General features: G+C 48.5%; 9 non-coding genes and 2 pseudogenes across 9 annotated transcripts; all 11 read right to left on the reverse strand.

Annotated features, from left to right (window-relative positions):
- Positions 1–1,601: 1,601 nt before the first annotated feature.
- LOC142284754 (U2 spliceosomal RNA) lies at positions 1,602–1,705 on the reverse strand (annotated as a pseudogene).
- A 1,118-nt stretch (positions 1,706–2,823) lies between these two features.
- LOC142284789 (U2 spliceosomal RNA) lies at positions 2,824–3,014 on the reverse strand. Its single transcript, XR_012746264.1, has one exon. It is a non-coding gene; the product is annotated as a U2 spliceosomal RNA (small nuclear RNA).
- A 1,116-nt stretch (positions 3,015–4,130) lies between these two features.
- On the reverse strand, positions 4,131–4,326 carry LOC142284742 (U2 spliceosomal RNA). Its single transcript, XR_012746225.1, has one exon. It is a non-coding gene; the product is annotated as a U2 spliceosomal RNA (small nuclear RNA).
- A 697-nt stretch (positions 4,327–5,023) lies between these two features.
- Positions 5,024–5,165, reverse strand: LOC142284756 (U2 spliceosomal RNA; annotated as a pseudogene).
- Positions 5,166–6,282: 1,117 nt separating this feature from the next.
- Positions 6,283–6,473, reverse strand: LOC142284790 (U2 spliceosomal RNA). Its single transcript, XR_012746265.1, has one exon. It is a non-coding gene; the product is annotated as a U2 spliceosomal RNA (small nuclear RNA).
- A 1,117-nt stretch (positions 6,474–7,590) lies between these two features.
- Positions 7,591–7,781, reverse strand: LOC142284735 (U2 spliceosomal RNA). The gene has a single exon (XR_012746219.1). It is a non-coding gene; the product is annotated as a U2 spliceosomal RNA (small nuclear RNA).
- A 1,117-nt stretch (positions 7,782–8,898) lies between these two features.
- Positions 8,899–9,089, reverse strand: LOC142284791 (U2 spliceosomal RNA). The gene has a single exon (XR_012746266.1). It is a non-coding gene; the product is annotated as a U2 spliceosomal RNA (small nuclear RNA).
- Positions 9,090–10,206: 1,117 nt separating this feature from the next.
- Positions 10,207–10,397, reverse strand: LOC142284792 (U2 spliceosomal RNA). The gene has a single exon (XR_012746267.1). It is a non-coding gene; the product is annotated as a U2 spliceosomal RNA (small nuclear RNA).
- Positions 10,398–11,514: 1,117 nt separating this feature from the next.
- LOC142284793 (U2 spliceosomal RNA) lies at positions 11,515–11,705 on the reverse strand. The gene has a single exon (XR_012746268.1). It is a non-coding gene; the product is annotated as a U2 spliceosomal RNA (small nuclear RNA).
- A 1,117-nt stretch (positions 11,706–12,822) lies between these two features.
- On the reverse strand, positions 12,823–13,013 carry LOC142284795 (U2 spliceosomal RNA). The gene has a single exon (XR_012746270.1). It is a non-coding gene; the product is annotated as a U2 spliceosomal RNA (small nuclear RNA).
- Positions 13,014–14,130: 1,117 nt separating this feature from the next.
- On the reverse strand, positions 14,131–14,321 carry LOC142284796 (U2 spliceosomal RNA). The gene has a single exon (XR_012746271.1). It is a non-coding gene; the product is annotated as a U2 spliceosomal RNA (small nuclear RNA).
- Positions 14,322–15,276: the final 955 nt, after the last annotated feature.

Consider the following 15,276-nt stretch of genomic DNA (forward strand, 5'->3'; position numbering starts at 1 on the left):
TTCTTCGGCCACAAGGGACTCCACCATCTGCTCCAACACGTCCGGTTCTGGGAGGAGGCCATCCTCCTCTTCCTGGGGTGGGTTAAGGTCCACAATGAACAGCTTGGAAGGTTCTGCGACAGGACTATCTTCCACCTTCCTTTTCCTTTGGCCTGTACCTGAGGAGACAAGAGCTGGAAAATCCTCCTCGGTGAAAAGTGCAAGAGTGCTGAGGCCCTCTGCTCTCATGGTCTGGGGAGGGAGAGTGGGCTTTGGGGGGGGGGTGAGGAGACCAGCTGAGGAGTAGGGAAATGAGGTGGAGGTAGTGGAATCCTCAGTAGGGTTGGCCGGGGGGGGAGGGGTTTGGACAGGGGTGACAGGGGGGGGGACCAGGGAGGGGGCAGCAGTTTTCTTACCCTTCTTTTCCCTGGACTCCGTGGCTGCTGGGGCATCGGCTGGAGCCACGGTCGCCGGGTTCTTGGCCGCCTTGTCCTTGGCCTCTGTGGCCTTGGTCGTAGCTGCCTTGGTCGACGAAGCTGTGACTACCCGATACTGGGTCGCCGCGGCAACCCTTGCCCAGGATTTCTCCCGCTGTGGGCAGTCCTTGTAAAGGTGGTCCGCCTGTCCACATAGGTTGCAAGTCTTCTTCTTTGGGCAGTCCTTGGAGCTGTGTCCTGTCACCCGGCAAACCCTGCAGGCGTCCTCCTTGCAGGTCTTCATCGAATGCCCTTTCCCGCCACATTTCCTGCAGTTGTGTGGCATGTCCGGGTAGTAGATGAGACCAAAGGAGTTTCCCAGAGAGAATGTCGGGGGCAGGTGCTGGAGACCATCCTCGGATGCTGGTTCCCTGTAGAGTCGAACGGTTACTGACCACTTACCCGTCCAGAATCCGTTGCCGTTAAGGATGTGGGATGGCTCCCTCACCACTGTGCAGAGACGTCCCAGGAACGTGGAGATGTCTCTTCCTGGGGTGTGCGGGTTCCGCATGGAGACCGTGATCCTCTTCTCATCCCTCTGTATAGGACAGGATCCTAAAAAAGAATGAAAAGGGGAGTCCGGCATCGCTGCGTTCATCGCCTCCCAGTATCTCCTGCAGGCATTCACCGTGGCAAAGGTTACCAGAAAAATGCCAGTCATGAAGGTCTGGACACTCAGGGTTTCCGCCCTGGAGAAGCCCTGATCCAGAATCATCTTCTTGCAGAACACGTCGCTGGACATGTCCGGCAACCTACCATCCACCGCCTTTAGCTTCAGGGCGACCGTCTGCCGCATCCAAGGCTCCAGGGTTGGAGCCTTTTCAGGCGGCGTCCGGGCTCCCTCCGGCTGGCTGGCGTCGGAGGTAGGGGCCTCTTGGGCCGAAGAAGCCTCTGGATGAGCCTTCCTGGAGGTCCCTGGGTCCTGAGCCTTCCTGGCTGCCTTCTCTGGCTTGCTTGCCATGGCTGGTTCCTGCTTGAGTTCCCGGAGCTGGATCTTGGATTCTTCTCCGGGTGTCTTCTCCCGCTGTGTTCCTCCTCGAAGTTCCTCTGGTCTCCCCAAGTCTTCTCCGAGCCTTCGTCTTCTTGCTTCTTTCTGCCAAGCTCTTCTTCCGTCCGATCTCCCTCTTTCGGTCTCGGCTGGGCTTCGGAGCTTGTCTCCCTGATCGTATCTCGTCAAGTGTAGCTAGCTCAGTTTGTTCTGATAAGAACAGATACTACACTTGATCTTAGCCAAAAGGCCGAGAAGCGATAACCAGAATTGGTTTGGGCCTCGAGTGGCACCCTGGCCTATGCCGGACACATCTTAGGGAGAGAGAGCGAGAGGGAGACAAACCCACGCCTACACAAGACATTTTGTCACCCAAGCCAACCCTTGAAAAGGCTGCTTTGCAGAGCAAAAACAAGAAGAATGGTGCGTTTTGCAGCCGCCGCCCACTGCAATGAATCTGAATAACTCCTCCTTTAGGGCGCAAGCAACTCCCCTCCCCCTTGCAGTCTTTCCAATTCACGATACAAAAAGACGGACAGGACAGGTTGCCTGACTTTCCGTCACTGCCACCCTTTGCCATCCTTACCCGTAGAAAGCCCTTTCATCATCCCCAAACCCTAATCTTTTCCCTTTCCTTCCCAGCCCCCAAACCCTGCCCTCTGTACCTTTCTCACCACCCGCTTCCCTTCTCCTGTCATCCCCCTACCACCCGGGAAAAAAAAGAGATTGCCCCCTCCTTCCACTAGCCCACCCTCCCACCCAAAGAACAACTTCTTCTGCGCAGCTTGTTTTCTAGGCAGCAGCGCTATTGTGATGTCATCGGGGGGCATTGTGACAAGCCGCCAGTGTTCCGTCTCTTCATGTTGTGCACTGTTCAAACCGAAAATACATCAACAGGCAGGCTACAGAAAAGCTTACTAACAAAGGTTAGAGAGGGGCTTTCTCAGAGGGCTTTTTACAGTTTGTCTATTCCCAATTAGCCGGTTTAGTATACTTAATGAAAGTACTAATTCTTTCATAGGCCGCCCATTCTTAGTATTTGACGTTCAGGTAACAACAGGTAACTTTATTTGGAGTGGAAGCAGAGAGATAACACCAGATGCCAATTGTAGATCCTCTCACACCTGTGGTCACTGCAGCATCTGACTCCACTTTGTCCAAAAGGGATCTATTCCATTCAATTACACATGATCTAGATTAGACTGACAACAAGATACTGCACGGGACATAGCAGAGTTGGTGAAGTTGAGTGGTGATGAGTTTGCTATTTGGATGAATAAAGCAAGTAAAAAGTGTGTTAGATAAAAATTCATTTCAATTCGCTAATCGGGCTAATATGAATCAGGTGAATCGAGTTCTGCTTTTGGAAACTGGGTTAAGAAGGGGTGCACCGTTCCTGGAGGTACTGCAATACCAGGTCAATGCGTGGAGTGGACAGAGCAAGCTCTTTTTCCATCTCCCTGTTCTAAAAATCCATTTAATATATGGTCCCCAGATAGGGGACGTATCAGATATTAAACTGATAAGAACAGATACTACACTTGATCTTAGCCAAAAGGCCGAGAAGCGATAACCAGAATTGGTTTGGGCCTCGAGTGGCACCCTGGCCTATGCCGGACACATCTTAGGGAGAGAGAGCGAGAGGGAGACAAACCCACGCCTACACAAGACATTTTGTCACCCAAGCCAACCCTTGAAAAGGCTGCTTTGCAGAGCAAAAACAAGAAGAATGGTGCGTTTTGCAGCCGCCGCCCACTGCAATGAATCTGAATAACTCCTCCTTTAGGGCGCAAGCAACTCCCCTCCCCCTTGCAGTCTTTCCAATTCACGATACAAAAAGACGGACAGGACAGGTTGCCTGACTTTCCGTCACTGCCACCCTTTGCCATCCTTACCCGTAGAAAGCCCTTTCATCATCCCCAAACCCTAATCTTTTCCCTTTCCTTCCCAGCCCCCAAACCCTGCCCTCTGTACCTTTCTCACCACCCGCTTCCCTTCTCCTGTCATCCCCCTACCACCCGGGAAAAAAAGAGATTGCCCCCTCCTTCCACTAGCCCACCCTCCCACCCAAAGAACAACTTCTTCTGCGCAGCTTGTTTTCTAGGCAGCAGCGCTATTGTGATGTCATCGGGGGGCATTGTGACAAGCCGCCAGTGTTCCGTCTCTTCATGTTGTGCACTGTTCAAACCGAAATACATCAACAGGCAGGCTACAGAAAAGCTTACTAACAAAGGTTAGAGAGGGGCTTTCTCAGAGGGCTTTTTACAGTTTGTCTATTCCCAATTAGCCGGTTTAGTATACTTAATGAAAGTACTAATTCTTTCATAGGCCGCCCATTCTTAGTATTTGACGTTCAGGTAACAACAGGTAACTTTATTTGGAGTGGAAGCAGAGAGATAACACCAGATGCCAATTGTAGATCCTCTCACACCTGTGGTCACTGCAGCATCTGACTCCACTTTGTCCAAAAGGGATCTATTCCATTCAATTACACATGATCTAGATTAGACTGACAACAAGATACTGCACGGGACATAGCAGAGTTGGTGAAGTTGAGTGGTGATGAGTTTGCTATTTGGATGAATAAAGCAAGTAAAAAGTGTGTTAGATAAAAATTCATTTCAATTCGCTAATCGGGCTAATATGAATCAGGTGAATCGAGTTCTGCTTTTGGAAACTGGGTTAAGAAGGGGTGCACCGTTCCTGGAGGTACTGCAATACCAGGTCAATGCGTGGAGTGGACAGAGCAAGCTCTTTTTCCATCTCCCTGTTCTAAAAATCCATTTAATATATGGTCCCCAGATAGGGGACGTATCAGATATTAAACTGATAAGAACAGATTTTTGATTTAATGAAGCTTTCCAAAGCACCGCAAAAATGCATGACCGAAGTCACACCAAAAACAGTGCAAAGGCTAGGATTCGTGTGGACCCCTCCGTGAGAAGAGGATCCCCAAAAATCAACCCCGTCCCTCCGAGCCAGAAGGCCACAGCGAGGGTCAGGGATCTTCGGTGCTCCCCCAAGCCGAAGCCTGGTTGAGCCTTGTTGTTGCTCCCAGCGTCCACCGAGGCATCTTACCCAAGTGGAGTAGGGAGCTACTAGTCGTTGGTTTCGCAGCCGAGACTGCCCGGACCGTCAACCGGTGTTGGTTTCTCAGCCCAAGGCTGACCGGATCTCCAACCGGGTGTTGGTTTCTCAGCCCAAGGCTGACCGGACCTCCAACCGGGTGTTGGTTTCTCAGCCCAAGGCTAACCGGACCTCCAACCGGGTGTTGGTTTCTCAGCCAAAGCTGACCCGGACCTCCAACCGGGTGTTGGTTTCTCAGCCCAAAGCTGACCGGACCTCCGACCGGGATTATAAAAATTTCCCTTCTTAGCCAGAAGGCCGGGATAGGGCAATATGCTTGGAAAGTATGAATAGGCAAGGCGCGGCGTGCGACAGGGTCTGAGGCTTACCAGGGTCCCAACCTAGCAAGTTCAGACTCCCTCCAGGGTGTCCATTCCTGGGGCACATTGCACCATAACCCCCACACTTACTCAGTCTAATAGCCTCGATCCTGGTAGGGCCATGGTTTCCTCTAGATGGATATACTATCCTCCCAAAGTACTAACAAGCGCAACCTTCCAGTGTGCATTGCATCATTGTACTAAGGTGGCCGGAGCCTTAAACCACCTTTTCGAATGATACTACACTTGATCTTAGCCAAAAGGCCGAGAAGCGATAACCAGAATTGGTTTGGGCCTCGAGTGGCACCCTGGCCTATGCCGGACACATCTTAGGGAGAGAGAGCGAGAGGGAGACAAACCCACGCCTACACAAGACATTTTGTCACCCAAGCCAACCCTTGAAAAGGCTGCTTTGCAGAGCAAAAACAAGAAGAATGGTGCGTTTTGCAGCCGCCGCCCACTGCAATGAATCTGAATAACTCCTCCTTTAGGGCGCAAGCAACTCCCCTCCCCCTTGCAGTCTTTCCAATTCACGATACAAAAAGACGGACAGGACAGGTTGCCTGACTTTCCGTCACTGCCACCCTTTGCCATCCTTACCCGTAGAAAGCCCTTTCATCATCCCCAAACCCTAATCTTTTCCCTTTCCTTCCCAGCCCCCAAACCCTGCCCTCTGTACCTTTCTCACCACCCGCTTCCCTTCTCCTGTCATCCCCCTACCACCCGGGAAAAAAAGAGATTGCCCCCTCCTTCCACTAGCCCACCCTCCCACCCAAAGAACAACTTCTTCTGCGCAGCTTGTTTTCTAGGCAGCAGCGCTATTGTGATGTCATCGGGGGGCATTGTGACAAGCCGCCAGTGTTCCGTCTCTTCATGTTGTGCACTGTTCAAACCGAAAATACATCAACAGGCAGGCTACAGAAAAGCTTACTAACAAAGGTTAGAGAGGGGCTTTCTCAGAGGGCTTTTTACAGTTTGTCTATTCCCAATTAGCCGGTTTAGTATACTTAATGAAAGTACTAATTCTTTCATAGGCCGCCCATTCTTAGTATTTGACGTTCAGGTAACAACAGGTAACTTTATTTGGAGTGGAAGCAGAGAGATAACACCAGATGCCAATTGTAGATCCTCTCACACCTGTGGTCACTGCAGCATCTGACTCCACTTTGTCCAAAAGGGATCTATTCCATTCAATTACACATGATCTAGATTAGACTGACAACAAGATACTGCACGGGACATAGCAGAGTTGGTGAAGTTGAGTGGTGATGAGTTTGCTATTTGGATGAATAAAGCAAGTAAAAAGTGTGTTAGATAAAAATTCATTTCAATTCGCTAATCGGGCTAATATGAATCAGGTGAATCGAGTTCTGCTTTTGGAAACTGGGTTAAGAAGGGGTGCACCGTTCCTGGAGGTACTGCAATACCAGGTCAATGCGTGGAGTGGACAGAGCAAGCTCTTTTTCCATCTCCCTGTTCTAAAAATCCATTTAATATATGGTCCCCAGATAGGGGACGTATCAGATATTAAACTGATAAGAACAGATACTACACTTGATCTTAGCCAAAAGGCCGAGAAGCGATAACCAGAATTGGTTTGGGCCTCGAGTGGCACCCTGGCCTATGCCGGACACATCTTAGGGAGAGAGAGCGAGAGGGAGACAAACCCACGCCTACACAAGACATTTTGTCACCCAAGCCAACCCTTGAAAAGGCTGCTTTGCAGAGCAAAAACAAGAAGAATGGTGCGTTTTGCAGCCGCCGCCCACTGCAATGAATCTGAATAACTCCTCCTTTAGGGCGCAAGCAACTCCCCTCCCCCTTGCAGTCTTTCCAATTCACGATACAAAAAGACGGACAGGACAGGTTGCCTGACTTTCCGTCACTGCCACCCTTTGCCATCCTTACCCGTAGAAAGCCCTTTCATCATCCCCAAACCCTAATCTTTTCCCTTTCCTTCCCAGCCCCCAAACCCTGCCCTCTGTACCTTTCTCACCACCCGCTTCCCTTCTCCTGTCATCCCCCTACCACCCGGGAAAAAAAGAGATTGCCCCCTCCTTCCACTAGCCCACCCTCCCACCCAAAGAACAACTTCTTCTGCGCAGCTTGTTTTCTAGGCAGCAGCGCTATTGTGATGTCATCGGGGGGCATTGTGACAAGCCGCCAGTGTTCCGTCTCTTCATGTTGTGCACTGTTCAAACCGAAAATACATCAACAGGCAGGCTACAGAAAAGCTTACTAACAAAGGTTAGAGAGGGGCTTTCTCAGAGGGCTTTTTACAGTTTGTCTATTCCCAATTAGCCGGTTTAGTATACTTAATGAAAGTACTAATTCTTTCATAGGCCGCCCATTCTTAGTATTTGACGTTCAGGTAACAACAGGTAACTTTATTTGGAGTGGAAGCAGAGAGATAACACCAGATGCCAATTGTAGATCCTCTCACACCTGTGGTCACTGCAGCATCTGACTCCACTTTGTCCAAAAGGGATCTATTCCATTCAATTACACATGATCTAGATTAGACTGACAACAAGATACTGCACGGGACATAGCAGAGTTGGTGAAGTTGAGTGGTGATGAGTTTGCTATTTGGATGAATAAAGCAAGTAAAAAGTGTGTTAGATAAAAATTCATTTCAATTCGCTAATCGGGCTAATATGAATCAGGTGAATCGAGTTCTGCTTTTGGAAACTGGGTTAAGAAGGGGTGCACCGTTCCTGGAGGTACTGCAATACCAGGTCAATGCGTGGAGTGGACAGAGCAAGCTCTTTTTCCATCTCCCTGTTCTAAAAATCCATTTAATATATGGTCCCCAGATAGGGGACGTATCAAATATTAAACTGATAAGAACAGATACTACACTTGATCTTAGCCAAAAGGCCGAGAAGCGATAACCAGAATTGGTTTGGGCCTCGAGTGGCACCCTGGCCTATGCCGGACACATCTTAGGGAGAGAGAGCGAGAGGGAGACAAACCCACGCCTACACAAGACATTTTGTCACCCAAGCCAACCCTTGAAAAGGCTGCTTTGCAGAGCAAAAACAAGAAGAATGGTGCGTTTTGCAGCCGCCGCCCACTGCAATGAATCTGAATAACTCCTCCTTTAGGGCGCAAGCAACTCCCCTCCCCCTTGCAGTCTTTCCAATTCACGATACAAAAAGACGGACAGGACAGGTTGCCTGACTTTCCGTCACTGCCACCCTTTGCCATCCTTACCCGTAGAAAGCCCTTTCATCATCCCCAAACCCTAATCTTTTCCCTTTCCTTCCCAGCCCCCAAACCCTGCCCTCTGTACCTTTCTCACCACCCGCTTCCCTTCTCCTGTCATCCCCCTACCACCCGGGAAAACAAGAGATTGCCCCCTCCTTCCACTAGCCCACCCTCCCACCCAAAGAACAACTTCTTCTGCGCAGCTTGTTTTCTAGGCAGCAGCGCTATTGTGATGTCATCGGGGGGCATTGTGACAAGCCGCCAGTGTTCCGTCTCTTCATGTTGTGCACTGTTCAAACCGAAAATACATCAACAGGCAGGCTACAGAAAAGCTTACTAACAAAGGTTAGAGAGGGGCTTTCTCAGAGGGCTTTTTACAGTTTGTCTATTCCCAATTAGCCGGATTAGTATACTTAATGAAAGTACTAATTCTTTCATAGGCCGCCCATTCTTAGTATTTGACGTTCAGGTAACAACAGGTAACTTTATTTGGAGTGGAAGCAGAGAGATAACACCAGATGCCAATTGTAGATCCTCTCACACCTGTGGTCACTGCAGCATCTGACTCCACTTTGTCCAAAAGGGATCTATTCCATTCAATTACACATGATCTAGATTAGACTGACAACAAGATACTGCACGGGACATAGCAGAGTTGGTGAAGTTGAGTGGTGATGAGTTTGCTATTTGGATGAATAAAGCAAGTAAAAAGTGTGTTAGATAAAAATTCATTTCAATTCGCTAATCGGGCTAATATGAATCAGGTGAATCGAGTTCTGCTTTTGGAAACTGGGTTAAGAAGGGGTGCACCGTTCCTGGAGGTACTGCAATACCAGGTCAATGCGTGGAGTGGACAGAGCAAGCTCTTTTTCCATCTCCCTGTTCTAAAAATCCATTTAATATATGGTCCCCAGATAGGGGACGTATCAGATATTAAACTGATAAGAACAGATACTACACTTGATCTTAGCCAAAAGGCCGAGAAGCGATAACCAGAATTGGTTTGGGCCTCGAGTGGCACCCTGGCCTATGCCGGACACATCTTAGGGAGAGAGAGCGAGAGGGAGACAAACCCACGCCTACACAAGACATTTTGTCACCCAAGCCAACCCTTGAAAAGGCTGCTTTGCAGAGCAAAAACAAGAAGAATGGTGCGTTTTGCAGCCGCCGCCCACTGCAATGAATCTGAATAACTCCTCCTTTAGGGCGCAAGCAACTCCCCTCCCCCTTGCAGTCTTTCCAATTCACGATACAAAAAGACGGACAGGACAGGTTGCCTGACTTTCCGTCACTGCCACCCTATGCCATCCTTACCCGTAGAAAGCCCTTTCATCATCCCCAAACCCTAATCTTTTCCCTTTCCTTCCCAGCCCCCAAACCCTGCCCTCTGTACCTTTCTCACCACCCGCTTCCCTTCTCCTGTCATCCCCCTACCACCCGGGAAAAAAAGAGATTGCCCCCTCCTTCCACTAGCCCACCCTCCCACCCAAAGAACAACTTCTTCTGCGCAGCTTGTTTTCTAGGCAGCAGCGCTATTGTGATGTCATCGGGGGGCATTGTGACAAGCCGCCAGTGTTCCGTCTCTTCATGTTGTGCACTGTTCAAACCGAAAATACATCAACAGGCAGGCTACAGAAAAGCTTACTAACAAAGGTTAGAGAGGGGCTTTCTCAGAGGGCTTTTTACAGTTTGTCTATTCCCAATTAGCCGGTTTAGTATACTTAATGAAAGTACTAATTCTTTCATAGGCCGCCCATTCTTAGTATTTGACGTTCAGGTAACAACAGGTAACTTTATTTGGAGTGGAAGCAGAGAGATAACACCAGATGCCAATTGTAGATCCTCTCACACCTGTGGTCACTGCAGCATCTGACTCCACTTTGTCCAAAAGGGATCTATTCCATTCAATTACACATGATCTAGATTAGACTGACAACAAGATACTGCACGGGACATAGCAGAGTTGGTGAAGTTGAGTGGTGATGAGTTTGCTATTTGGATGAATAAAGCAAGTAAAAAGTGTGTTAGATAAAAATTCATTTCAATTCGCTAATCGGGCTAATATGAATCAGGTGAATCGAGTTCTGCTTTTGGAAACTGGGTTAAGAAGGGGTGCACCGTTCCTGGAGGTACTGCAATACCAGGTCAATGCGTGGAGTGGACAGAGCAAGCTCTTTTTCCATCTCCCTGTTCTAAAAATCCATTTAATATATGGTCCCCAGATAGGGGACGTATCAGATATTAAACTGATAAGAACAGATACTACACTTGATCTTAGCCAAAAGGCCGAGAAGCGATAACCAGAATTGGTTTGGGCCTCGAGTGGCACCCTGGCCTATGCCGGACACATCTTAGGGAGAGAGAGCGAGAGGGAGACAAACCCACGCCTACACAAGACATTTTGTCACCCAAGCCAACCCTTGAAAAGGCTGCTTTGCAGAGCAAAAACAAGAAGAATGGTGCGTTTTGCAGCCGCCGCCCACTGCAATGAATCTGAATAACTCCTCCTTTAGGGCGCAAGCAACTCCCCTCCCCCTTGCAGTCTTTCCAATTCACGATACAAAAAGACGGACAGGACAGGTTGCCTGACTTTCCGTCACTGCCACCCTTTGCCATCCTTACCCGTAGAAAGCCCTTTCATCATCCCCAAACCCTAATCTTTTCCCTTTCCTTCCCAACCCCCAAACCCTGCCCTCTGTACCTTTCTCACCACCCGCTTCCCTTCTCCTGTCATCCCCCTACCACCCGGGAAAAAAAGAGATTGCCCCCTCCTTCCACTAGCCCACCCTCCCACCCAAAGAACAACTTCTTCTGCGCAGCTTGTTTTCTAGGCAGCAGCGCTATTGTGATGTCATCGGGGGGCATTGTGACAAGCCGCCAGTGTTCCGTCTCTTCATGTTGTGCACTGTTCAAACCGAAAATACATCAACAGGCAGGCTACAGAAAAGCTTACTAACAAAGGTTAGAGAGGGGCTTTCTCAGAGGGCTTTTTACAGTTTGTCTATTCCCAATTAGCCGGTTTAGTATACTTAATGAAAGTACTAATTCTTTCATAGGCCGCCCATTCTTAGTATTTGACGTTCAGGTAACAACAGGTAACTTTATTTGGAGTGGAAGCAGAGAGATAACACCAGATGCCAATTGTAGATCCTCTCACACCTGTGGTCACTGCAGCATCTGACTCCACTTTGTCCAAAAGGGATCTATTCCATTCAATTACACATGATCTAGATTAGACTGACAACAAGATACTGCACGGGACATAGCAGAGTTGGTGAAGTTGAGTGGTGATGAGTTTGCTATTTGGATGAATAAAGCAAGTAAAAAGTGTGTTAGATAAAAATTCATTTCAATTCGCTAATCGGGCTAATATGAATCAGGTGAATCGAGTTCTGCTTTTGGAAACTGGGTTAAGAAGGGGTGCACCGTTCCTGGAGGTACTGCAATACCAGGTCAATGCGTGGAGTGGACAGAGCAAGCTCTTTTTCCATCTCCCTGTTCTAAAAATCCATTTAATATATGGTCCCCAGATAGGGGACGTATCAGATATTAAACTGATAAGAACAGATACTACACTTGATCTTAGCCAAAAGGCCGAGAAGCGATAACCAGAATTGGTTTGGGCCTCGAGTGGCACCCTGGCCTATGCCGGACACATCTTAGGGAGAGAGAGCGAGAGGGAGACAAACCCACGCCTACACAAGACATTTTGTCACCCAAGCCAACCCTTGAAAAGGCTGCTTTGCAGAGCAAAAACAAGAAGAATGGTGCGTTTTGCAGCCGCCGCCCACTGCAATGAATCTGAATAACTCCTCCTTTAGGGCGCAAGCAACTCCCCTCCCCCTTGCAGTCTTTCCAATTCACGATACAAAAAGACGGACAGGACAGGTTGCCTGACTTTCCGTCACTGCCACCCTTTGCCATCCTTACCCGTAGAAAGCCCTTTCATCATCCCCAAACCCTAATCTTTTCCCTTTCCTTCCCAGCCCCCAAACCCTGCCCTCTGTACCTTTCTCACCACCCGCTTCCCTTCTCCTGTCATCCCCCTACCACCCGGGAAAAAAAGAGATTGCCCCCTCCTTCCACTAGCCCACCCTCCCACCCAAAGAACAACTTCTTCTGCGCAGCTTGTTTTCTAGGCAGCAGCGCTATTGTGATGTCATCGGGGGGCATTGTGACAAGCCGCCAGTGTTCCGTCTCTTCATGTTGTGCACTGTTCAAACCGAAAATACATCAACAGGCAGGCTACAGAAAAGCTTACTAACAAAGGTTAGAGAGGGGCTTTCTCAGAGGGCTTTTTACAGTTTGTCTATTCCCAATTAGCCGGTTTAGTATACTTAATGAAAGTACTAATTCTTTCATAGGCCGCCCATTCTTAGTATTTGACGTTCAGGTAACAACAGGTAACTTTATTTGGAGTGGAAGCAGAGAGATAACACCAGATGCCAATTGTAGATCCTCTCACACCTGTGGTCACTGCAGCATCTGACTCCACTTTGTCCAAAAGGGATCTATTCCATTCAATTACACATGATCTAGATTAGACTGACAACAAGATACTGCACGGGACATAGCAGAGTTGGTGAAGTTGAGTGGTGATGAGTTTGCTATTTGGATGAATAAAGCAAGTAAAAAGTGTGTTAGATAAAAATTCATTTCAATTCGCTAATCGGGCTAATATGAATCAGGTGAATCGAGTTCTGCTTTTGGAAACTGGGTTAAGAAGGGGTGCACCGTTCCTGGAGGTACTGCAATACCAGGTCAATGCGTGGAGTGGACAGAGCAAGCTCTTTTTCCATCTCCCTGTTCTAAAAATCCATTTAATATATGGTCCCCAGATAGGGGACGTATCAGATATTAAACTGATAAGAACAGATACTACACTTGATCTTAGCCAAAAGGCCGAGAAGCGATAACCAGAATTGGTTTGGGCCTCGAGTGGCACCCTGGCCTATGCCGGACACATCTTAGGGAGAGAGAGCGAGAGGGAGACAAACCCACGCCTACACAAGACATTTTGTCACCCAAGCCAACCCTTGAAAAGGCTGCTTTGCAGAGCAAAAACAAGAAGAATGGTGCGTTTTGCAGCCGCCGCCCACTGCAATGAATCTGAATAACTCCTCCTTTAGGGCGCAAGCAACTCCCCTCCCCCTTGCAGTCTTTCCAATTCACGATACAAAAAGACGGACAGGACAGGTTGCCTGACTTTCCGTCACTGCCACCCTTTGCCATCCTTACCCGTAGAAAGCCCTTTCATCATCCCCAAACCCTAATCTTTTCCCTTTCCTTCCCAGCCCCCAAACCCTGCCCTCTGTACCTTTCTCACCACCCGCTTCCCTTCTCCTGTCATCCCCCTACCACCCGGGAAAAAAAGAGATTGCCCCCTCCTTCCACTAGCCCACCCTCCCACCCAAAGAACAACTTCTTCTGCGCAGCTTGTTTTCTAGGCAGCAGCGCTATTGTGATGTCATCGGGGGGCATTGTGACAAGCCGCCAGTGTTCCGTCTCTTCATGTTGTGCACTGTTCAAACCGAAAATACATCAACAGGCAGGCTACAGAAAAGCTTACTAACAAAGGTTAGAGAGGGGCTTTCTCAGAGGGCTTTTTACAGTTTGTCTATTCCCAATTAGCCGGTTTAGTATACTTAATGAAAGTACTAATTCTTTCATAGGCCGCCCATTCTTAGTATTTGACGTTCAGGTAACAACAGGTAACTTTATTTGGAGTGGAAGCAGAGAGATAACACCAGATGCCAATTGTAGATCCTCTCACACCTGTGGTCACTGCAGCATCTGACTCCACTTTGTCCAAAAGGGATCTATTCCATTCAATTACACATGATCTAGATTAGACTGACAACAAGATACTGCACGGGACATAGCAGAGTTGGTGAAGTTGAGTGGTGATGAGTTTGCTATTTGGATGAATAAAGCAAGTAAAAAGTGTGTTAGATAAAAATTCATTTCAATTCGCTAATCGGGCTAATATGAATCAGGTGAATCGAGTTCTGCTTTTGGAAACTGGGTTAAGAAGGGGTGCACCGTTCCTGGAGGTACTGCAATACCAGGTCAATGCGTGGAGTGGACAGAGCAAGCTCTTTTTCCATCTCCCTGTTCTAAAAATCCATTTAATATATGGTCCCCAGATAGGGGACGTATCAGATATTAAACTGATAAGAACAGATACTACACTTGATCTTAGCCAAAAGGCCGAGAAGCGATAACCAGAATTGGTTTGGGCCTCGAGTGGCACCCTGGCCTATGCCGGACACATCTTAGGGAGAGAGAGCGAGAGGGAGACAAACCCACGCCTACACAAGACATTTTGTCACCCAAGCCAACCCTTGAAAAGGCTGCTTTGCAGAGCAAAAACAAGAAGAATGGTGCGTTTTGCAGCCGCCGCCCACTGCAATGAATCTGAATAACTCCTCCTTTAGGGCGCAAGCAACTCCCCTCCCCCTTGCAGTCTTTCCAATTCACGATACAAAAAGACGGACAGGACAGGTTGCCTGACTTTCCGTCACTGCCACCCTTTGCCATCCTTACCCGTAGAAAGCCCTTTCATCATCCCCAAACCCTAATCTTTTCCCTTTCCTTCCCAGCCCCCAAACCCTGCCCTCTGTACCTTTCTCACCACCCGCTTCCCTTCTCCTGTCATCCCCCTACCACCCGGGAAAAAAAGAGATTGCCCCCTCCTTCCACTAGCCCACCCTCCCACCCAAAGAACAACTTCTTCTGCGCAGCTTGTTTTCTAGGCAGCAGCGCTATTGTGATGTCATCGGGGGGCATTGTGACAAGCCGCCAGTGTTCCGTCTCTTCATGTTGTGCACTGTTCAAACCGAAAATACATCAACAGGCAGGCTACAGAAAAGCTTACTAACAAAGGTTAGAGAGGGGCTTTCTCAGAGGGCTTTTTACAGTTTGTCTATTCCCAATTAGCCGGTTTAGTATACTTAATGAAAGTACTAATTCTTTCATAGGCCGCCCATTCTTAGTATTTGACGTTCAGGTAACAACAGGTAACTTTATTTGGAGTGGAAGCAGAGAGATAACACCAGATGCCAATTGTAGATCCTCTCACACCTGTGGTCACTGCAGCATCTGACTCCACTTTGTCCAAAAGGGATCTATTCCATTCAATTACACATGATCTAGATTAGACTGACAACAAGATACT

This window comes from Anomaloglossus baeobatrachus, unplaced genomic scaffold (assembly GCF_048569485.1).
Source record: "Anomaloglossus baeobatrachus isolate aAnoBae1 unplaced genomic scaffold, aAnoBae1.hap1 Scaffold_573, whole genome shotgun sequence".
NCBI lineage: Eukaryota > Metazoa > Chordata > Amphibia > Anura > Aromobatidae > Anomaloglossus > Anomaloglossus baeobatrachus.